Consider the following 24,386-nt stretch of genomic DNA (forward strand, 5'->3'; position numbering starts at 1 on the left):
TTTATTCATTTTTGTGTGTGTGTGTGTGTGTGTATGTGTATTTTTTTTGTGTGTGTGTGTGTGTATTTTGGATTCAGGTGACCCTGAGTTGACCCTGAGAAGTGCACTAGAACATGCCAGTTTTGTTGATAATTACTTTATGATGCTCAGCTGCTATTTATTTCATATTGTAGATTTTATTTGTTATTTATTTATTTTATTGCAAGCCATCCAAAGTCACATGTGTGAGACTGCTGCTATATCAATCAGTCAGTCAAACAAATAAAAGTGTCCGTCTGTTCAATAAAAAAAAATCTTGGATAGAAAAATAAATAAATGGGGATTTACTTAGGAGTTCATGATCTACTTGTGTGACATGTTACAGGCATTTAATTATTTTTCTAGCTGCACCAAAGAAACATTTCAACATTTTTTATTCTTTAGCACATATGGTGATGTGTATTTTTAGCTCTGACGATCAGTTTCACTACATTCAGAAAATGTACCCTTATTCTTTGCAAAGCCTTCTTCTCTTTGCACAACTTGTCTGAAATTTGGCACAATTTCTTCCCACTGGGTAGGGCTTTTAACAGGAAAGAAGAAAATGTGTTTTAATGAATTCTGTACTAAAAATTCAGACATGAAATCAAATCTCACAATTTGAAATGCAGAAGATCAGCAGCACTGGAGATGGGGATAGGGGTGAGGATCACAATGAGTAAAGGAGCATCACAAAACAAAGCCCACCCATTTTCTAGCTATGTCACAATTTCACAGGTGTAGCCAAAAGGAACAGCTTTGTTGCAGTGATGCTGCTTTTTTCATTCTATAGAAAGCAGAGGCATCCTGTGAAAGCTACTGGGTCAGGTAGTTTGCAAAATACTGGATTTGGTCCCCAAAATAAATAGATTTGAATGGGTTTTCATAAATGACTTTGGAAGAATATGCTACTCTCCAATAAATATCAGTGAAGACTTCCCACAAGAGGCAACTGTAGTGTTTGTTTTGTTATAGTAATCAAATATACTGAGACATCAGTGTGGGCAAACAGTATTCCCCTGTGGAGCTTTGTTGTCTCAGTAGGAAATCTTGTTTAGCATTACATTTAGCCAAGCCTTAAGCCTTTTTTTAAAAGTGTGAAACTAACAGGATGCCTCAGATTTAAATGTGCAGAAGAGATGTGGCAGCTGTGAGAAATTATGCTTACTATTTCCCATGTAACAGTAACTACTGTTCTTGATTACTTTTCTTTATACGCAAATGAGTCATTGAGAAGCAGAGGGATTAGAGTTAAAGAACCTTTGGCATGAACAAGGTTGAACTCCTGTCCAGAGCAAATTGGTACCATTCACACACACCACTGTCCTTATAAATTCTGGAATGCCACAACATCCCCTTCTACTTGCCCTATGTTGTTTTCAATCTTACTGTCTTAATGAATGCGACATGGTTGTACAATCTCATGGTCTCTGTTTATTTTGAGAACCCTTTTAGACAGTGAGCTCATGAAGGAAATAGGGGTGAATGATGCTTGTTAATTGGATGACTAGGTAGTATATTTGCAAGATAGACACCATTCTGTGATTTCACATAAAACTGTGGCTGGCTCAATAAACACAGCATCTTTTTAAAAGCTGCAAACTTTTTACAAAATCTCCTGTGAAAAAATAGAAATTTTGCAAAGTTTGCATAGCTAAATGTCTATCCTAGACCAGGGGTGTCAAAGTCGCAATGCCACATGACATATCGCGATGTATCACAACTTTTTTTCCATTGCCGGCAATAGGGGGTGCAGTTTCAGCATGACACATCTGGCTCATGGGCCGGCAGTTTGACACTCCTGATCTAGAAACATACAACTTGGAATTTCCTGAATTACTTCTAGAGACACACAATAGTAGATAATATGATGCCCTCGAATGCTTGCTATTGATCATTGATGTAGATCAACTTTTCCATTTTTCCTATTACGGTTCATCACACAGTCAACCAGCTGTTTTAATTGAATTTAGCATTTTGGTCTACCTATTGAGTCTTCCCGAAGGACCTGGGATAGGCAGAGATTGTTTAATAATATTAAATATATTGTCCTAGATGTAAACTGTTCCAAATAAGGCTGCCTTTTGCAATTGACTGATGGTGATTTTGGAAATGCTAATGAAATTCAAGTGATGCTCCAGATGTTTTGGAATTGCATCCAAGGCACCTATTACTATTACTAGCTTTGCTTTCTTTTGCTATTGTTCTACTTTTATTTGTTGATCTTTGTGAATTTCTCCAGTTCTTTCTTTTATATTTTGCTGTTCCAGATAGGCAGTGTCCATTATCCACAATTGTTAAGTCTGGTATGTTGAATGGGAGATGCTTGTCTGCACTTTAGCATCTACATTTTCCATTACTTTATTTATTTTGTGTTACCATTGTTCTTGCATTCAGACAAGTAGTATTTCTTGCAGATATTCCAATATACTACTCTAGAAACTTTGTTATGGTGTTGTTTGCAGCAGTTAACTAGATGGTCTTCTGTTTCTTCAGTTTCTTTGAGGAGAAGTTATTTTCTGTCTCTTGCTGTCTTCTAAATTCTAGCTTCTATCCATTCATTTTTAAGGTTTGGTCTTGTGTAGTCAGAATTAGTCTCTTTTTTTAAAAAAAAAAATCCTGCTGTTACCCATTGAAGGTCTTGTTATCTGGTTTTTTTTTTAATTTAATGTACTAGTCATGTAAAACCTTACCTTGTCATAACTCTTTTCTATTTTTATTCTTATTTAAAAGACTAAACAAAAAGCTAATATAAATATAGTTTAAAACAAAATTAAAAATAGATAAAATAGATACAAATCAATTTTAAACAATAGAATGCAGGGAAATAGCAATCGTATATAAAACATCACGATTACTATAGTTTAGTTGTAGCCTGTAATACTACAAGATATTTCATACCCGTTTGTTAATCAAAATATCTCTCCATTGAATTTTAAAGGTACTTAGTTAACACAATTGAAGTCACTGGAAAAACAAAGAGAAAGACAAAGTATAGTTCACAAACAATACCCTAAGGTCTACAATAAATTATATCTAGGTAATGTGCCAAATTAGAATCCCAATTTTAGCACAGATCCATGTATTCTAAAGTATTGTAGGTTAAAATAATTTCAAAATAAAATCTATATATTTATCATTTAAATATGAAGTGATTCTAGATATTGAAGCATACTCCCCCCAAATAATTAACCATTCTTCCATAGAAGGGTCCAATAACTTTTCCAATAAACAACATAAACCTTTTGTAACTGTTAATATATACAATTCCTATTCAGTACATTTTCAAGAAATGTATGGCTTAGTGAGGTTTAATAAAGACTTTTAGACTTTTTCACATTAAAAATAATTCCCACAACCCTTGATCAAGAAGGCCATAGTTATAGGAATTGAAAATTGGCTGCATTAAATATTTATTCTTTGCTGTTAGTCCCTCAAAGAACCCCACCAACTTTTGAGTTCCATGGAGCACAGTTTTAAAAACCCTTGTGGAACTCATATCTGAAGAATATTATTATCCACCAGAAGCTTGATTAACCAAGATTCCTTTTACCTTGGCTCTTGAGCTGTCCCACCTAAGGAACAAAACTAAGACATGTATTAAATCTTTGCAGGAGCTTAATGGTCTCATGGAGGCAATGAATTCAACAAATATTTGAGGAAGTATATAAATAAGATTTGAGCTCCAACTAACTTTTGGTATAATACAGTTAAAGCCATCTCAATTGAAACAGTTAACTTGTTCAGTTACAAATCATTGGGTATCTCACTGGAAAACATATTTGGTGGGCAAGAATCAGGAGATTCTAACACATGATGCATAATTTCAGATTAGACAGCCAGATTGGTGCAATGTTAAGAAACTGGAACACGATGAGTTTTCAATCCTGCCTTAGGCACAAAGCTATTTGGGTGACCTTGGGCCAATTGCTCTTTCTCAGTCTTGAGAAGGAGGCAAAGCCACACCACTTCTAATCAATCTGGCCAAGAAAACTGCAGGAACTAATCCAGGAGTTAACAGTGACTTGAAGGTGTCCTCTCTCACTCTAAATATATATATATATATATATATCAGATTGCAGAAATGTATCATATTTGCAATGCTCTGCAAATATTCCTGATAGCAGATAATTCTAAAAGTAGTATTTTCAGTTCTCAGAGGTTCGATTCTCAACCTATTTCTTGTGGGGTTATTTTTATTCCAGTATGGAGAGACTACTGAAAAAAATATCCCCCCTCCATAATTAATGGGATATCTCTCTGCCCCATATAGTTTATGGCTATAATCTCATTTTTAAATATTACAAGTAATACAATAGGCATTACTCCTGAAGTCTTAAGGGTACAGTCATTAGAGTATCTAGAAGTCTTGACATGTGTGTATGCAATAAGCCTATGGTCATATGTGTTTACCAAAGCTGTGCAATTATTTGGAATATGAGTGGGCACACATGAAGCACTTGTCACACTTCCATATCTTTTTCATGGAATCTTATGTAAGCTTCTGTAAGAGATTGCCAACAAGTGCTCCATGCATGCTGACACATACTCTGAATTACTTTTCCTCTTCAAATCCACATTGCTCTATAGCACTAATATGAAGCCCTAACTCTGTTATTAGCTTATGGATGTTGAGGGATAATAAGTAACATATGGGTGAAATAACCCTACTTTCTGTCTCTTTGAAAGACAGAATCTAAACCTGACAGGCAAATGCCTTGGCTTTTACAAAGTCTGTAAAAGATAGGAATATTATCTCTTTTCATGATAAGAATATTGCTGTTAAAAATGAGTCTTTTTCAAAACCAAATGGAAAAAAAAATGAATTCCCTTAGGAGGAAAATAAGGCACTGACATTCACAAACCATTCTATAAATGTCAAGGCTGGCACATTTGCAAAAAAGTATTTTTCTTAAAGGAAGTTTTAAAATCAGTTTTGTAAATGACTTGCTGTAGGTCTCTTTATTTCTCCCCCTCACCCCTCTGATCTCCCTCATTAATCCAGTATTGCATTATTATTATCAGCATATGACTGTGTATCACTAGCAATAGCACTTAGACTTATTTATCACTTCACAGTGCTTTACAGCCCTCTCTAAGTGGTTTAAACAGTCAGCATATTGTCCCCAACAATCTGGGTCCTCATTTTATTGACCTTGGAAGAATGGAAGGCTGAGTCAACCTTGAGCTGGTCAGGATCTAACTGTTGGCGTGAGCAATGAGTTAACCTGCAGTACTGAATTCTAACCACTGCACCACCATGGTACAATGCCATATAACAAGAAAAATCTAGTTTGACAATATCCGTCTCTTCCTTCTCCTCCCCTCCATCTATTTACCACATTTTAGTCTGATATTTTGAATTTGAATCTGCAATTTTTATTTTCAGGTTATTTTTCATATATGTTTCATTCCACTTTTTATTATGTACCTTAAGTCCTAATTATGCTGATGGTTATAGGGAACACTTTTGACATTGTTAATGCAGTGAGCTCCATCTTATAAGATTAGTGGCTCTGGAGTTTAAATTAATTTGCTACCCAGAAGACATTTTTGTGTGATGACTCCACTGTTGGTGGCATTTATGAGACATGTCCTATAAATGCTATATAAATTCTATCAGGTTAATAACCTGTGTTAAATTGATTGAGGATTAACAGGATGTAGATAAGAATAGAAGAATACAATAGAGTTGAAGGGACCTTGGAGGTCTTCTACTCCAGCCCTGTACTCGAGCAGGAGAACCTATACCAGAGACTGTCTAGTCTCTTCTTAAAAATCTCCAGTGATGGAGTGCCCACGCTTTCTGGAGGCAAGCTGTTCCGCTGGTTAATGAATGGGATAAATGAATGGGCAAAAGTATCAGAGGGGAAAAAAAGAATTCTGAAGTTAATTAACCAAACCTCTTCTCTAAGGCTCAAATTAAACTTTTTAAGAACAAGTGATTAGGAATAAGAATGTTTGGGAATTGTAGCAAAGTGAGCTTGATCTTTCTTTTCCTTCTCTTGTTCCAGGCAAACCTCAGTCTAAATTGCCCTCAGCCCTGCAGTGATTGAGTGGTTAGTGCAGTGTTCACAACTTGGCAACCTGAAGATGTGTGGACTTCAATTCCCAGAATTCCCCATCCAGCCATGAATATTAGGGTAAAGCCACAGTTATCTTATACTTATATATATACTTATATATTCAGTCATAGACCTATTCTCTTTTTTGCAGTTTGCTGAGCCTTGCTGGAACTCAAAAGTGTACTTTAAATAAACTTTTCCCCCCCATTTTTTCCTCTTCCTGAAAGTCAGTGGAGATAAGTGTTAGAATAAGGAGCCTGCTAAAATTTCTAAGACACTTTGATCCAAAAGTCATTGGGTTTTGCCTCTGTGTGTGAGGCTTTGGAAGGAAGTACTTGCACAGACAATAGCATTTATGATCTTTAGTTTTATCTTTTGTTCTGGAACAAAAAATGTTATCTGAAAGCAGTTTTACAATCAGGAAAATATAAGCAAATATATTATGTAAAACTATTAAAGCATAAGTCCATAACCTAATTGCAAAAAGCTCCTATAAAAGTCATCATTCTCAACCTCCTTAAATTGAGCTTTTCTCCTGGTGATCTTCCATTTACCTTCATGAAGTTTTCTTCATCATATGGAAGTTGTTTGCTATTATCAAGGTTTCTTTCTTTTCTTTCTTTTTTCATATTTCCTGCAGATTGGGCTGCTAGTCCAAGTCCATTGTTCCTTAGCTTTCAGAGATCAGTCAAAGCTGAGCAACAGTCAAATAATTTCATATAAAACATGGAGCAAAATTGGAGCAAAAGTATTTTTAGGGCCTGTCTGAGAAAAGAGGCAGCCATGGGATTTAAAAAAAACAAAACCCAAGCCATGTCTCCATGGAGACTACTAACTGATTTTAGGAATGGAAACTAGGCCAAATAAAGTGCAAGGCAGTAATGTCCTGCCTGTCATAGCTATACTCATGGATATTTGAGTTTATGCAAGACTTTCTCACTGGATGGTGATTCTAGCAGTGATAAACCATGTGTTTTGCATGCAAATAATCTTGGATTCAATCACTTTTCATATTAGGAATGGGGGAGAATGTCACTCTGTAATTTTGCAGAGCTATTGCCAGTGTGAGATTATTTAGTAACACTGAGATTAGTATCTTCAGCTTAATTTAGGTTTGAGTTTAATTGGCTCTTCTAAAACAGCCTTGGTTTTCTTATTGCTTATATGCTGTTGTTCATCATAGTTTATACATGATTCTAGGAATTTCTATCCTTCTTCCATTTTGAAGAGGTTTTACATCTCAGAGACATGATGAGACATTCTTTTTATGCCAAAGATCCTTGAATCAGACCTATGGTCCTCAAGTAGGACTGGAACCCTGAAAATCTGCTGCCAGTGATAACTGAATTAAAATATATTCAGTGACTTTCCTATAATTCATGTTGTGACCTTAAAGAAAATCTGTATCTCCTTGCTCCATCCACTATTTTCTGAAGCTATGATTTCATGCTTCAGTGCAAATAGGTAGCTATTCTATCAGTATTGTGATCTTTATTTTTCCATACCTTCTTGCCATTCTCTTTCTTTAAACATCATCATGGCCCAGATCCCTGTGATTAATGATGCAATTGTAGCTTTTCTTATAAAGTATATTGTGGAATCAGGGCATATGCATAAAAGATCAGAAGTAGCATGTCTAAAGATTGAATCATGGCAACTGGACCAATCTTTGTTAGCCTGAAATGTTTCATTGCTCATCCAAGAAACTTCATCAGTCAGAGCAAAATTAGTTAGGCAGAGAGTCAGAGAATCATTGGAATGTACCAACTTTTGCCATACCAACTTCAGGGGTTTCTCCCTCAAATAAGTTGCCATATGTCAATGTAGACTCAATTATCCAGGTCAAAAAATCTCACATTAACAAAGACTGGTCTAGCTGCCATGATTCAACCTTTAGACATGCTACTCCTGACCTTTTATGCCATATGCTCTACTGAGAAAAATCTCAGTAGTTAAATTAAGCACTCTCTTTTTCTTGCCTTATTTAACCATGCAATTTGTGGACACAGTGATAAGGACATACAAGTAGTCCTCACTGAACGACCCTAACTGGGATCTTAATTTATGTAGCTAAATGAACCAGCACCAGTTAGTGACAGCAATTCCAGTAGTCCCAATTATTTCTGTACTACACAAAACATAAAATCTGTGTTTTAGATTAGAGTATTAACCACATTCCAATTGTCATCAATGCTTCAAAAATCTTACACTGTTAGTGTAGCACAGATGATATCTTTGCAATATAGCATGTCCATATAACTTGTTTTGTTGAGCATGTGTTATTAAAAATTTAGAAGTGACCATTTCTGCCTAAGCTACACTGACATAATACTTCTCATTTTGAATCTTTCTTCCTACTACAATCCACACATAATCATTTCTCACACATACATATGATGAGTTCCTTCCTTTTCTTTTATGAGTAGTACAATGTAATACAATATTTAAATGGTAGGAGAAAATCATGGAATTGTACAATTCATGTTTAATCTGTAAGGACATGACTGAGTCCTCTTAATGCACATTTTTAATGTTGAGCTGAGATTCAAGTTATTTCCTGAAGGTGTAGACTATGTTAAATTAATTATTGTTACATGATTCTGAGTATTTTAACATCAGTTTGTAAGAAGTTTCAGCTCTGTTGTGGCTGCTGCACAGGGGCCCACTAACATGCAAATTGTGCAATCATTGTGCACATTAATAGCCTGTTACAGTAGTGTGCTAGGTCACATACAATGCAGGCTGACACTTTTCATGCATCAAGCATCTCATTTAAATTATCCCCTGCCCTCCACTTACACATAAGGCAGGCTACTGGGAGCAGATTTATTTTTACTCCCTTCTGAAGGCATGACCTTACTTTTTTGTGTTGTCTCTTTGTCAACACTGCCATTAGAGAGGGCTTACAGACAAGGAAATAACCCTTCACTCTTTTAAGTTTCTGAAATCTTTAATTGGTCACGAAGTCACTATGGTTGCATCCTTGGTCAAAATACACATGTAAATGTCACTGTACAACAAAGCTCCAACTTTCTCCCATCATTTATATTTGTGTTGAAGAGACTTTATCACTGTCTTCCTGCAATGTGCCATATGCTACAGTTGCTATGAAATTTGCTTTAAGCAAAAGGTTAAAAGGTGAAGACAAATCATCTTCAGAGGCCACATTGCAGCTCTGAAGATGGTTGGGAATGAGTCATTATCTTTCAACCTAAAGTGTCTCAATCAAGAAAATGTCATATACACTGTCATGAATTGTCCGGAAAATAACAGTGATTTAAATGTGATTAATACATAGCCATACAACATGTGAGTATAGTCAACCTGAAGCTTTGGATCATGTTTACTATTCAGAGTTTTTGGGTCTATGCATTACCCCTCTCCCAAACAAATAAAAATAATATAGGATGTGAAAACCTAATCATTCATTTCTAAGCAAGAGACTTTGTTAACATAATCTCATTAGAAGGGAGAAAAAGAGAGTGTTAAGCCTCTATTTAGAGTAAAGCTACTCCCTTCATTAATTGTATTCTACAAAGAGACCCAAGAGGAAGTTAACTCTGAGTAGCCAGAAACATGTACTTCTGAGACAACTTTGTACTGAGATTTACAAGGGATAAGGGATTAGCAAAAAAGCATGTGAGTTTATTTGGAAAAACAGAAACATTTTCTGATGAAGTAAAGTTGCCTGTAGATGCAACAAAATATATAGTGGAATACCTATGTTGTTCTATATTATTCTTAATTTGCAATTTGAATAACAATGTTAGGTCAGAGTTGCAGTTATAGGAAAGAGTAACTAAACAGAGAGAGAGAGAAAGAGAGAGAGAGAGAAAGAGAGAGAAAGAGAGAGAGAGAGAGAGAGAGAGAGAGAGAGAGAAAAGAAGGGAAAAATTAAAATATTAGCAAAACCTTTTTCTCCTCTGCTCCTTCAGAATGGCTTTCAGTGTATATCCTTCTCTGCTTTTGATTTAAAAATGTAATTTTATTGCAGGATAAAGACTTTCCCTTGGTATCAGTGATTGAAGTGGTTATGCCAATGTAGGGGAAAGTCATCTTGGAATTTCAAAATAAAACAAATACAGAAAATCAGCTGAGTGCTTTTCTCCTATAAAAGATTTAGAGGAAGTAGGGCAAATCTGAGCAGCACACATCTACAGCATCTTCCTTTTTTTTTTTTTTTGCACAAGGGATAAGAATATTTTGTGTTTATACAGGTTTGCTATGAGATTTTTTTTTCCCCCAAAGGTGCTTTGGCACTGTACTGTGGAATGCTGAGACCTACTGGAGGGAATGCAAGACTCAAGCTGCTGGTTACAGAACAGATGGCTAAACATTACTAATAAAAAGCATTAACCTGGTACCTGTTGATGCATTGGATATAGATTTAGAAGAGGCTGCAGCTGGTCCTGGGAGAAAAGAGAAAGGCTCAGAAACAGGCACATTACAAATTGATGAGGTTTGAGGTTTTAGCTCAGAAGCATCCCCCTTTCAATGAAATCAGTGTTTCCATTCAAAAGCTGAGGCCAAACATCTTGGGGGAAAGGAATCAGAAGACTGAAAATAATAGTTTGCAAATTTAAGGCTGAAAGCAGAGGGAAGGATAATAATAAGCATACGGGAAGGAAATAAAATTGGAGATTGATTAACATCTGGCAAATCTAATAAAGGAAGATTCAACAAAAGGGGTAAAATCAGGCAATGATTTGCTTACTAACAACTTTCAAGTTGCTAACTAGTGTGGTAGTTGATGCAGTTCAATGGCATCTAGCTGAACACAAGCTCTTTCTATCTGAACAGAAAGAAAACCCACCCAAACAGCAGAAAAACAAACAAAAAATCAGCTCCTAATTCACAAGATGATTCTGGAAAATTGCAAGAAAAGGAAGACCAGCTTGAATTGGTCACAAGATTGGTCACAAGCAGGGATTTTTTTTCATAGAACGCACTGGAACGGAGTCCTGGCACCTTTTTTTGATCAATTTTCCAGAGTTGTGTTCTTTTCCTATTGTTGCCCTTTGTATCGTTTGCTTTTCAAAATGCCCTGCTGGCAGTATGGTGCGAGCGGGGTCCCCTCTGGCATTGTCTACCTCCTCTAGAAGGAGCCATGAGGTGCCTGAACACCCCAGTCAGAGTGTAGTTTGATTGGTTGGGTCGGACCATGTGGTTTGGAAGTCGATGGTGGCAGTGGGAGACACATAAACATGGAGGCCCTCTTTCACGAGTGGGTGAGTGAGCCTTTTGCCTTCCCTTACAGAAGGTGGGGTATGAGGTTAAAAAGAGGCAAAGCGAGAGGAAAGAAAGGTGGCTGGCATGGAAGCTTGCCCAACAGCGAAACTTTGCTGTTTCAGTTCCTTGGGTAGTTCAAAGGCTGGGATGTCTACAAAAATATATTTTTAGTCTTTTATACTTTATATTCAAACTGCGGAGGGGAAGAATAAGAATAAAGCCAATGCCTTGTGATTTGGAGGCTTTATTATTAATAATAATATATATTAATTATGTATTGGTCAGATGTAAAGGTAGACCTACAGTATGAGGTTTAATCAGATCTATTTATTAAATTGGGTTTAACTTAAAGGTAAATTAAAAGTAATCTGTTCACTGACAAAGTTCAACTTTAATTTGTTTCAAGTCAATATCCTTATTAAGCTCCAAATGTAAATTTTTCCACCTTGTTTGACAACTTCTTAAAAATAATTCAATCTTTTACAAGCAACCAAATTTTGTTTTATTGGGCCAATTTCATTCCATATAGAAAGCTGACTCATTAAACTAAATGGGTATGCCAGTGGTAAATGTTTCAAAAGATTAATAAAATGTCTTCTTGTAATTTAAAGCCACACAGTGCATGGTAATATTAATAGTATTAACTTACCTTGAACAAAATCCTAATCTTTTAGATACACTAAAAATTGAAGGTTTTTTTTTTTTTTAACTACAAAGGTAAACCTTGTAGGGTAAGTAAGGTGGGTTGTATGATGTGTGTGAGTTCCGGCACCTTTTTTATTTTTTACAAAAAAAGCACTGATCACAAGAAAGCTGCCTGCACAAACATGTGCCTAGAAATAACAGAAGTCAGTAGAAACACCAGAAGCTTTGTGCAAAGATCAATGACACAGCAGAAGACACAGTTCCTGGACAATGGTAATAGATTCAGGAGAAATTAATATCCAGAGAGGAATCTTTCAAGAAGACTTACTATCACCACCACTGTTTGCCATTTCACTGATTCCTCTGTCAACAATACAAACAAATAAGGCTATGACTATCAAATATCAGAGACATCTGCCAGGCTATCTTCCTCCTTTACATGGATGATCTGAAGCTGTAGGGAAAAACACCGTCTGAAATAGAATTCCTGCTCAATACTGTTTGCATTTGCAGCCAAGATATTGCAATGGAGTTTGAACTGGACAAATGTGCCACTTTTCACCATCAACAGAAGAAAAATAATGAAAACTGAAGGAATCCAGATGTGTTATGGAAATAGCATCAAGAGATGGATGAAGATGATCACTACAAATACCTGGGCTTTCTTCAAGCTAACAACTTGAATTGACAGTTGAATACAGAAAAGAAACAATTGAAAATCAATTTATTATTTGGAAGTACAAGCCAATTTTTCAATACTTGAAAAATACAGAAGGAAAAGCTGATAACCAACGCACATGAAGTTGGTTAAGGTCATGAGTGTTAAAGAAAGAGACTAAAGGCTTTATTTTAGCAGCTCAAGAGCAAGTTTGCCAACTAATTACATGAAGTTGAAAGTTCAGCATGTAAGAAATAACAAGCAAAGATTGCCTTTGTAGTAAAAAGGATGAAACAATTGCCATTTGATGCAGCAAAATTTCATAAACTGAACAAAACAGTGTCATGACAAAGTAGTCAGAATTATTCATTGGAAACTTTGCCAGAGGTTCGGATTTGAATGTAGGAAAAACTACTGGGACTATCAAGTTGAGAAGGTTTTGGAAATAAACAGACTAAGATCTCAGAGGATTTTAAAATCCAAACAAACAGGCACCTCATTCACAACATGACTGATATAACAGGATGATGCTAGGATTAAGGAAAAACAATTGGAAAAAATGTGAAATACTGGGACTTGTAGATCAAAGTTAAATGCTTGGAACAGGGCCATATTTTTCTTCCAACAGTACAATGACAATTGTTAAAAGACATTGTGCTTCCAATATCACAAAGGCTTCCATTAACAAACCTGCCTCTAAAATTGTGCCCATGTTATAAGCCTATTTTTTTCAAGGACATGTAGACCTAAATCAGAGCAGAGCTATATGGAGGGACCTTTATTTTATATGAATGACAATCATTCACTAATCTAAAAGAAATTTCTTTAAGATGCACAACCTAATGAGTCAAAGATAATGGGGATATCCTTCTTCATAAAGGTCTCTGGGACACAACCACTTTTACCTCCTGCAAGCCATAATGTCAACATAATGACACTTGTATCATTATAATATTGCACAAAGACACAACTTTACACTTGTAGCCTGCTATCAGGCACAAATATATATTAAGTCTCAATGGCATATTATCTGAATTATTATTTGTTCTTCCTGTGGATGGTCATGTCCTCAAGATAATCTTTAACAAAGACAAAATCAAAGGCAAAGGTGGCCACTGTACCTCCAAGTACTTTTCTATATCACTTGGTGACATTAACAGAATCTGAGCCCATAAAGAAGGCTAGAGTTGCTGTGAGTGCATAGGCAGCTCTAAACATTTTCTAAAGAAACAAACAAACAAATAAATGGTTCTTTGGAAATCTCCACAGTAAGACAACACCAAAGTTAGCAATATTATTCTGGATGGATCTTATTGCGTTTTAAAGCCAGGTGTTTCATTTCTACGCAATAAAATCAGAGTTTATTCAATTCATTCACCGCTCTGAAAAGCTCTGCTGGATGACTATTTTTTAAAAAATCCTTGATTATGAACCTATGTCATATCATTTGTAATATGTAGTCTTATGAATCAAGAACTATCAATACAGACTAAGACCCATTTGCTGAGATATTATACTATGTAGGTGCCCCAGTTCTGTTCTTGATATAGTCTTTTTATGAGCTTTTCAAGCAGCAATAAAATGAAATAGAATGGTGTATAACAAAGATGGTAATGGGAGAAAAATCACAATTCAGCTGTGTGCAAATTAAAAAGGGAGTATATTGGCAAAAATGCATTTGAATTTCCCACGTTTCTGATTTAACTTTGCTGGATGTGGAAAAAGACAAACTTGTAGGAAGGGTTTTTTGTTTTTGTTTTTTGACAGCATTGTCAATAAAAGGCAAAACAAAACAATCTTTTCCCTACTTTTTCATTGCATATAATTCCAGGAAATGTGATACAGAAATAAAATAACTTTTTTTAAAAAAGAAAGAATGATGTTGCACAAAATGAAGCAGAGCTCAGCAAGGCTAATTGACTGTGAAATGATTTCCCAAATACTGTGTTGGAAATTTGTGACATCTTATTTTTTTAATGGGGTTAGGGAGAATACAATCTGAAACAGACCCTTTTCAGTGTGACTGAGGCAAGAAGGAGAAGAAAAAATCAAGAACAGTATGGAACAGGCATTTGAGAGGCAGTTAATTCTCCAGGTTTCATATGGAGTGGATATAAAATCATAATTTGGCTCAACCACAGAGCACAGTGGGTGTCTATGGTCTCAAAACAAATATTAGACCAGCCAACTGAAAATACTGGAAGTAAAATTAAAGCATCTTTTTTATTATTGAATGAAAGAATATGGAAGTAGAACTATACTAGAAAAATGTATTTGATGAACTCCAATTCTGGGGTCCCCCCAATTCTCTGTAAGTAATCTGTTTTCTTTAGCACAGTGTTGCTAAATTTAGCAGACACCAACATGATGTTTGCTAAATAAACAAATTTAAAAAAACTCCACGGTGAGGCAGAGAGAGATGATACTGGATTTAGCAATCAATAGATTTATTCAAAATATTTTTTATTGAAAAGTTTTATACAAGTTTTTAACAATATCCCCCCTTAGAATAACCCTCTCTTTCCCTCCCCCCCACTTCCCAGAGCTGGTTAGAGGGTTACAAATAAAACAAGCAAATTCTAAATAAACATCCAACTATACAAATAACAAAATCAATAATGTGCTTTATCTCGAATACAAAACAAATTTAAGCAAATTTAAAAAAAAATAACAATATAAGCAATTCCAAATTAAAAACTAAAAAATATTCATAATCTAAGTAATACTTTTTAATCCCATATCAACTCTAATCATAATTTTATCCATTAAATCCCATATTTTCTCTACATGTAATTTATCCATCTTCTCCATGCCGAGGTGTATATTTCTTTTAAACAATCATTCATCCATAATAAACACAAGATTTTCCCTCCAATATAACCCAACCAACAAACTTACATTCGATAAACTTGGCTCTTTGCCTTTTTTTCCCACCCTTAAATAAATTTATCAATACCCTTCTACTTAAAAAGTTTTAGCCAACCATTCATCTTAATCACTAAAATTCTCACCAACAGAGATCATTAGAATTTAAATTCTTTTATACCTTTACCCATAATATCTCATAATTATTTTTATACACTTTAAATTAAAAAAAATATAATATATACTCCCAAATATTTAAACTTTTCCACTAAATCAACACCTTCTATTATTCTTTTTCTTTACATCTACATATTACACAAGTCATTCACTATTCCTTTAAAACATACTAAATCAAACTACCAGCTAAATTAACATTTATTGTTCTTTTTCTTTACATCTACATATTACACGAATCATTCACTATTCCTTTAAAACATCTCAAAAAACTACTACAAAAGTTCATCATTTCCTTTTCTTTATTCCAACATCCGCCTTCTGCTGTTCTTTTTCTTTACGTCTATAGGCTGCACGAGTCATTCTCGGTTTCTTTAAAAAATCTTCTGTCAAAAGGGACTGCTGCAGAGGTTCAGCCTGTATGTCTCCTACATCCAATAACATAGCACCTTCAACCGGCTGCTCTTCCAACTTTTCTTCTATTATCTCAGGTCGTGAAGATGATCGAGAGCCCGCCTTCAAATCAGAAGTGTAAAAATCTTTCGCCTTTGAAACTGTATTAAGTCTATAATATATCCCCACATAATTCACCACTATTCTAGCCGGTATCTCCCATCTGAACCAGACCTGTCGTTTTTTGAGCTCGTCAGCCAAAAAAGCAAAATCCTTTCTTTTTCTAAGAATTTTTGAAGGTATTTCTTTTTAAATTATAACATCTTGAGCTGCAATTTGAAATCTCTGCTTATAAAAAGTCTGTAAAATTTCATTACGAAGTGATCTCCTAGAAAAATAAATAACCACGTCTCGTGGCAAATTCCTCTGCCTCGCAACCCTTGAATTAACCCTAAAAACTTTTTCCGTCTCTCTCAGTATTTCTTCAGGCTCAGCCCCCAAAATAAAAGCTATATCTTTTACCACCACTTGTCTCAAATCCTCTTGCATGTTTTCCTTCATTCCCCTTATTCTTAAAGCAAATTCCATGTCTCTATATTGTAACATAGTAATTTCATCTTGTATTATTTTCACCTTATTTTCTACTTTGTCAATTCGATCTTCCAATTTTTCAAAATTTTCCACAGCATCATCCATACGATCATCCAGACGCTCTATATGACCAACGAACTTTTGAAAGGCGAATAATATGTCCTCTCTCATTTCTCTGATTTTATTTTCAAAAAATTCCTCCATCTCTTCTTTAATCTGTCATGCCATATTTCCCAAGGCATCCTGTAGATCTTTAAGTATACATGCTGATGATGATGGAGAAGGTGGTGGTACCTTAAACTTAGCTTGCTGAGCTGTCTGCATTACTGGGAAGATCGAGGCTTTAGAAACAACAGAAGCTCCGAGATGCTTTGAAGCCATTTTATTTTTAAAACCACTTGTTAAAAAGTCTGCTAAAATCTTATAAAATCAACAAATACCAAAAAAAGAAAGAAAAAAAGAGGGGAGGAAAAAAGACAAAAGCCCCCTTAAAAGAAAAAAAAAAAGATTCTTGCATTTTATATAAATACAAAATCTGTTACATTGTTCCAAATAGAAGTTCTGGTCCTTTCACTCAAAGAATCAACATCTCAGTGCCATTTTTCACTACTCTTAATTGAAAAAAGGAGAAGATAAATTCTTTTCCAGAGTTAAAGTCTCAAAATAATCACCATTTTAATCTCTCCTGGTCAGCTCTGTCTGCTTTAAATTTTACTCACAAATTCATTTTAAGCACATATGTGAAAGCAGCGTCTAGCTTTGCCCTGAAGAAAAAGCAGGGCAAAGGCATCCTGGAATGTGGAGAACACTTCAGACTTCGTGGGAGCTCTCACCCTCTGACCACCCAAAAAAAAAACCTTTGGGATCTCGGGGAACTCTATCACTATCTGAGGAAAGCTCACCTCCTCCCCTTCTCCCGGGGAGAGAGGTTCCGAGCCATGAGACAGCTGTTGCTCACTGTCTCACCAGGCTTTGACACATTCCAGGGCGGACGGCTAAAAAAAAAAGCTGCCATTGGCGTGGCCATTGCTACCGGAAGTCCCTATTCAAAACATTTTTATGGCTGCCCATCTTAACACCAAACTCCAGGCAGCTTACAGCTCAGAAAAAAAAAAACCAAATATAATAATAAAAACAAAAAAGAAAAGCCCTCTGCCATAACCATATTTCACTGACGCTATCTGCTACCATATTCTTATCCTGCTCCAACCTCTCTTAATCATTGCTAAAATCAGAGTAGTCATTATAATCAGGCTACCCCAATCACAATTTCTTGGAATACCAAGGCAAGAAAAGGATGAAATAGATCCTTAATTTTACCACCCACTCCACCTCATTGTTACTCACCTCTCATACAGAGAAATTGTGCTAAAGACTGTGAATTTTGTCCCCAAGTTAGCCTTATATTAGCAATTGATGCATTTTATGAAAAAAGGTCAAAGCCATTTCCTTATATTTCTGCCTTGATCCCCATAGTCTCAGCCCCATCAACTTCAGGAGGAAACATAATAATTTCGTAAAACACTCCCTTTTCATCCCCTCCAGTATAGCTATTTGGCACAAGCATTTTCCTGCCAGTGCGGTTGTTATTGCTTAAAACCTGATTGTGTTCCATCCCCAAACAACTAAGCATAATATGCCCCTCCCTCTAGAATTGAAAGAAATACAATTGAAAGTCCCTACTGCAATTTATATGAAATTTGATACACCATCCTCCGCAAGAGAACTTGCTTTTCTATAAAATTCATCCAACTGTACAATCAGTCAGGACGTCAGCTATACTGGCAGACTATAAGAAAGCATGAAAGGAAATAAAATATATATTGGAGCATGTATCTCTTAATTTAATACAGGAGTGCACACTTTCTTTTCATCCAGGAAGTATACTTAATCTTGGGGCAGCATGCCTGGGCTTCATTCTGAAAAGTAATGAGCAGGGCCAGGATAAAACTTAATTTTATTTGTATCTTTTGCACATTTTATTTTTTTAATGTTTTATTGATTTTCTAATTTTACATATAAGTATTTAAAAAGCAATGTGGCGGCTGAGTTAATCGATAATTCAATGACATACAAGTATCTTCTGCTACCAGTCTCACACTGCCACATTAAATATTTCCTCTCTTTTCCCCTTAGTATTTATTGTCTCATGTTTAAACTAATACAATTCTTATTATATCAATTAAATAAAATAATAATAATTTATCAATAATTTTAGCTTATATATATCCAGATTATTTTAGTATTCAGTCTTCATAGACAATCAATGTCCCAATTAGTTTTTCCCAATTTTTAGTTTCCCATTAATATTTAAATTTAACATTTAATATTTATAATTTCCAAGTTTTAAGTAACCAAAGTTCCTTTTATCACAATTCATCACAAAGTCTAATATTCATCTAATTAATAATACAATATAACATTCTTATTTTCTATTAATTTCCAAACGTCTTAAATTTAGTAACCAAAATTTCTCATTTCAAAATCAAATACTTCCTCTCTTTTTCTCTTAATGTCTGCTGTCTCATATTTAAGCTAGTACAGTTCTTATTATATCAGCTAAGTAAAAACATGTTTATTACATTTATCAATAGATTTTTAGCTTATATATAAATTACTTTTACATTCAGCCTTTATAAACAAATCAATATTCAAATTTAATTTTTAATATTTATCCTTCCAAGTTTTAAATGACCAAAGTTTTTTTATCTCAAGAAATTATCTCATTATGACAAAATCTAATATTCAAAGTAAACATTTTGTCTATTTGAGTATATTCTATTTTAATCCTCACTAATAAGTCAAAACCCCAATTTTTTTCAGCCTTATTCTAGCTTTCTTTCTTTGCTTCCATTTCGGTGCTTTTAAATCATCAAATAGATCTCCCTCTGTTATTATATATATTGTTTGAGATTTAAAAAAAAGGCCATCCAGTCACCATTTTTTTGGGAAGAACTAACAAATCGCCTCTCTATTTTTCTATCTTGATGTAGTTGTCCTGAAATGTTTCTCTTCCCTTCGATCTGTTCTTCTTCTTGATCCTCAGGTTTCTTCTGGTTTACATAGAAAGTCTTTTCCATTTTTAGTATTGTCAGTCCCTTTTCCGGTTTTCCGTTAACTGTGTGTGTTGATCAGTTGAATCTTCTATCATAGTATTTGATTGTTCTACTTCTTCTATTATATTCTGTGTAGTTGATTCTTTAGTTGTAATCAAAGTTTGGGTTCGTATATCTAGGCTGACATCTTGTTCTTTTCTGTAGCTTCTTATTTCATCAGTAGCTGTCAGAGTAGTTTCGTAAATTGCTTTCAACATAAAGAGAATTTATTCCTGATCTTCAACCATGTTCTCTTAGTGATGTATTAAATTAAAAGCTTTACAATCAGAGAATGGAAATAATTCTGTCACTGAGTGTAGAACACAGCTGGGCTTCTCACAGCTGATATCAGCCAAGGTTGCAAAAGTCTTATCTATAGTCTGTGCTTCAAGCCAAATCTCTTTTAGGCAATGACAAGTTGTAATATTAGGTTTAGCCACAAGATGTCACCTATACTGTTTAAGATTTTTTTAAGTCCAAAATTTTTATAATCTTTTTCTAATTTTACTTCTTTTTTGTAAGTAAGAACCCAAATCTTCAATAAGAATAAGAAATCTTTTAGTCCTCAAATTTTAAAAAGATAAAAATCCAGTTAGAAGCAGGTTATTCTTTCAGGATTTTAAACTCCCCTGGTAGTCAGTTGCCACTGTTTTTAGAGTGTGGGATGGAATTTCCCTTCCCTCTGTCCAAACTTATACAGGTAGAAAAAATAGGGCAGCTGGGCAGCTTATACAGGTAGAAAAAATAGTTAGGATTGAAGAGAGGTTCAGATCTCACCCAGTCTCATCCGTGCTGCTTTATAGGTGCCCGGTGGTAAATTTAACTTAGTGATGGGCCATATTTCTATGGCTGGTCTTTCATCCGCCGGTTTGAACGGCCGCTCCAGATTGAGCGAAGGGCTACCACCCTCCTGCGATCAAGCGGGGGCCCCTTCCTTGCTTGTCGCCCCTACAGGGTGACTTTTAACCCTTTCCAGGGTCCCCCAGCAGTGCAAAATCAGACATGGAAGACAAAGCTCACCTTCCAGCATCTGCGGTGGCAAACCAGAAGTCCCATCTTTTGCACATTTTAATTTAATTAAAATTAATCTGATTTCAGTCCTGTATTTAGTTATTTCCCCTTCTGTTACATTCAAAAATACAATTTAGTAACAGATGTTAATGGTCTCTGAGGACTGTGCTCAAGGCTTTGGAGACCATTATATATCCCTGAGGCCTCAGACTGTATATCCCTGGTATATTAATATGTGATCAATGAACTCTGGAACAAGATAAGCAACTTTCTAACATTGAAAAAACTGAATTCAGCTATCTAAGCTCAATAATGAAATTGCTTTAGAGTGCTGAAAACTGAAATGTCAGGCTAGATGAGAAGGAAGTTGATAATCTAATACTAAACTTTGTGCAATACTGGGAAGGAAATACAGTACAATGATGAATCTTGAAAAGAAAACTTAGATCAGCAAATCTGCATTCAATTCTGGACTCTGCTTTTATTCCTCTTTAAATTACAACAGGAATCTTCTCTGTTGGGATATTTCTGGATATGTTGGGAGGCCATAATGGCTTGGAAATAGTGGAAATTATATTGCACTATATAATGTGGATGGAGCTTTTCTCCATCCACATTAATACTTCCATTAGATTGTTTGAGATTCAGAAGTGACAAAGCCCTTAAATATACAGCATGCCAAACTATTCTTGCTAGCCACAAAGCTCTCCTGTTAAATTGTCCTGTTCATGAGATGAATATAGATTATGGTGAACAGCAAACAAAGGGCAGATAGGAACCTAACAGGAAGCAAGGATATAGATTAAGAATCTCTTGGAATTCTTGGTGAGTTTGGTGATCATGATGTCCTTCTAGATAGTGTCTTCTTTGCAATGTGTCTTGTCAGTCCATGTCAGAAGTAGAATAATAAATGTAGTTTATGATAAAAGAATGAGAGAGAGAAACCAAATAAAACATTATAGCAGTTACTATCAGATTGCCTACCAACCTCCAATTCACAGAATTGCAGATGGCAATCTTGAGTATACTTCTTAGGGAACAGATGGCTGATATACTCATGAGACAAAGTCTAGGAAGTGCAGTATCATAGAAAATGTCAAGGAATTAGCTTAACCTGCTTGAAGTGAACTGAGGTCTTATCAGTCACACTGTCCAAGCTCCTCCTAGTCTCCCCCTCCCCCAACACACATTAAATGAAGAGGGTTACTCCCTGACTTAAATATATTTCTTCTGGCTACATACAGGCAAAGTATGTGGTATGTGGTAGTTCAAATGAATCAAGATTTAAGGTTCCATCTACTAGCACATTAATAGGCTCAAAAACTCTTAGTTTTATATAAGGAGCTCTATTTGGTTCCAGACTGTCAGCTCACAGATGAACCACTGAAAACAATGGGCCTTATATCTATATAAACACCCTAGCATAAATCATCTATTAAAGCTGCAGAATAAATCTAAGACTGTTTCTGATTCCAAAGCATTTTGATTAATATGTCAGTACTGTCTATTGATGTAAACATAGTATTAATCAATGAACATCCAAGGAAAGATAAAGACATAATTTTTGTCAAACATTTCTGGGAAAGGTAATTGAGAAGGTAGCAGCAATTCCAGAAACACCTGGATGATACTGGTTATCTGGATGTTTTCAAATGAGGTTTCATCTGTAACGTTCACTGACACTGTTTTGATTGCTTTGATGGATGACTTATGCCAGAAAATAGATTGGAATAGATTGGAAAATAGTGCAACAGCTAATTTTCCAAAACGTTTGGCGATTGCTGCCTCCTTTTAGATAATGCCTTCTTTACAGTGTTACTTGTCAGTCCATATCAGAGTATGATACTAGAGGACCATTGACATCACCTTGTCTACTGACTTGTGTTGTCCCACAGAGTTCCATTTTGTCCCAAATACTGTTAAACCTCAGCATGAAACTGCTGGGGAAGGTCATACAAAACCTAGGAATTGGATGGCATCAATATGCTTTGTGTATTTTATCATCCAGCCCCAAGGAAGTAGTCAGTATCCTCAAGCATTGTCTAAAATATTAAAATGTTCAGATTTATTATTTCTTTTAAAAATATTGCATCACAATACTTTAATAACTTTTCATATGGCAATTATAGTATTATGCTTATCTTTAATAGGAAATGGGACCTGTCTCTTTAAGAAAAACAAGGTGGTGGTCTGTTTTATGGCATTGTACATGTCAAATACTTTAATGAGCTCCCAAGAGATTTTCTAAAAAGAAGTATTATTTTACATATTCAGAACCAGAGCATCAAATGATCTTTTACCAGGTCTGTTTCTCTTCCTGTTTTTCTTCCTGTCAAGTTTAGATGCAGGTGTATGTAACTTCTTTTTGGGGTTCAGAAATAGTTTTCAATAGCTGAAGCTATTTGCAATTTCATTATCTCAAACTCAAGAGATCTCTAGATTTCAGCCACATTAAACAATCAAAGGGGTAAGGTAGAACAGAGTTAATGGAAGAAGGAAGACAAATACTGCAGTATAATTAGCTTCTGAGCTTCTCAGGTAATATTCTGTTTAAAAACAGCCAATATCTTATATTCAAATGACATAAGTAAGTAAAACCTTATCATGCTATCTTAAGGCTAAAGTAGGCAATATGCAAATTGCTTTAGTTCCCAATTTGATTTACTTAATTGTAAGCAGAGAGTCATTCTTTATAAATTAAGCCAACTTCTCCTAGGTTTAATGAAATATTTTCATTTTCTCTAAATCCTTTAGTTTTTGTTCAGTTTGATGGTACTTGATTATTTATTTATGCATTTATTTCATAAGCCCAGGTGGTGATACTGGGGAGTTAAAATTAAAACCTGCATATGGAAGGAAAACAAACATAAAAACCAGTTGGGCAGAAAGGATGAATGAGATGCCTCTCACTCAATGACTCCCTGAAGCTGTGCAGTGATCATCTACAGAACACTTTATGTTTAGAACAAAGTATTATAAATGTTAATAAATAACATTAGTAAATAAATGTTAGAAACATTTGATGATGTGTGATGTGTGTATGTTAACATTTAGAACATAAATCCCCTAAGTCCACAAGGTGGGTTGTCAAAAGAAGAAAATGGTAGTTATGGTATCATGGTTAAAACCCTGCTGGGATCTTTCCACTTTAAACCATCCCACAGGGATATTGCTGCCTCCTGACTGGCCTTTTAAATAGCCAATCACACTTTTATCCTCCATATAAGTTACTCAAAACTGGTCCATTTTCTAATTACCTTGAAGTTTCCTTATATGATTGTAATGAAGTTTACCTGCCTGCACATACTGAAATAACTTTTCATTTTACATCATTGTAAATCAAATATACATTTATTATTCACAATTGATCGAGCTTAACTTCCAAACCATGCATTCATAACACAAACTTTTTTGTGACAGCAGATTCTGGATGGAAAGATCATTAAAATAGGATGCTTTTGCTAGGTCAATGTATATTTATATTTCTCCCAATAAATTTGTTAAAATATTACACATTATAACAAGCTTTGGTTATGCCTTCAGTCTTGTCTTTTTCTCACCAGAGATTCAATCTTTCAGTGGAAAACAAATATCTAATAATTTGCTAGCTTGGCTGAGATTACTTTCTTGAGATTACCATAA

General features: G+C 35.0%; 1 protein-coding gene across 6 annotated transcripts in view; it reads left to right on the forward strand.

Annotated features, from left to right (window-relative positions):
- CDH12 (cadherin 12) overlaps window positions 1-24,386 on the forward strand; it is a 779,090-nt gene that overhangs the window by 29,628 nt on the left and 725,076 nt on the right. For 3 of the 6 annotated variants that reach the window (XM_039346743.1, XM_039346742.1, XM_039346745.1), the window contains exon 2: window positions 6,033-6,161. The exons of the other annotated variants lie outside the window; for them this stretch is intronic. The gene's annotated coding sequence lies outside the window, so the exon portion shown is untranslated. The remainder of the gene's footprint in view (window positions 1-6,032; window positions 6,162-24,386) is intronic. 6 annotated transcript variants of the gene reach the window in all.

The sequence above is a fragment of the Crotalus tigris genome, unplaced genomic scaffold (assembly GCF_016545835.1).
Source record: "Crotalus tigris isolate CLP2741 ecotype Arizona unplaced genomic scaffold, ASM1654583v1 scf7180000018018.2415403412:4055106, whole genome shotgun sequence".
Classification (NCBI taxonomy): domain Eukaryota; kingdom Metazoa; phylum Chordata; class Lepidosauria; order Squamata; family Viperidae; genus Crotalus; species Crotalus tigris.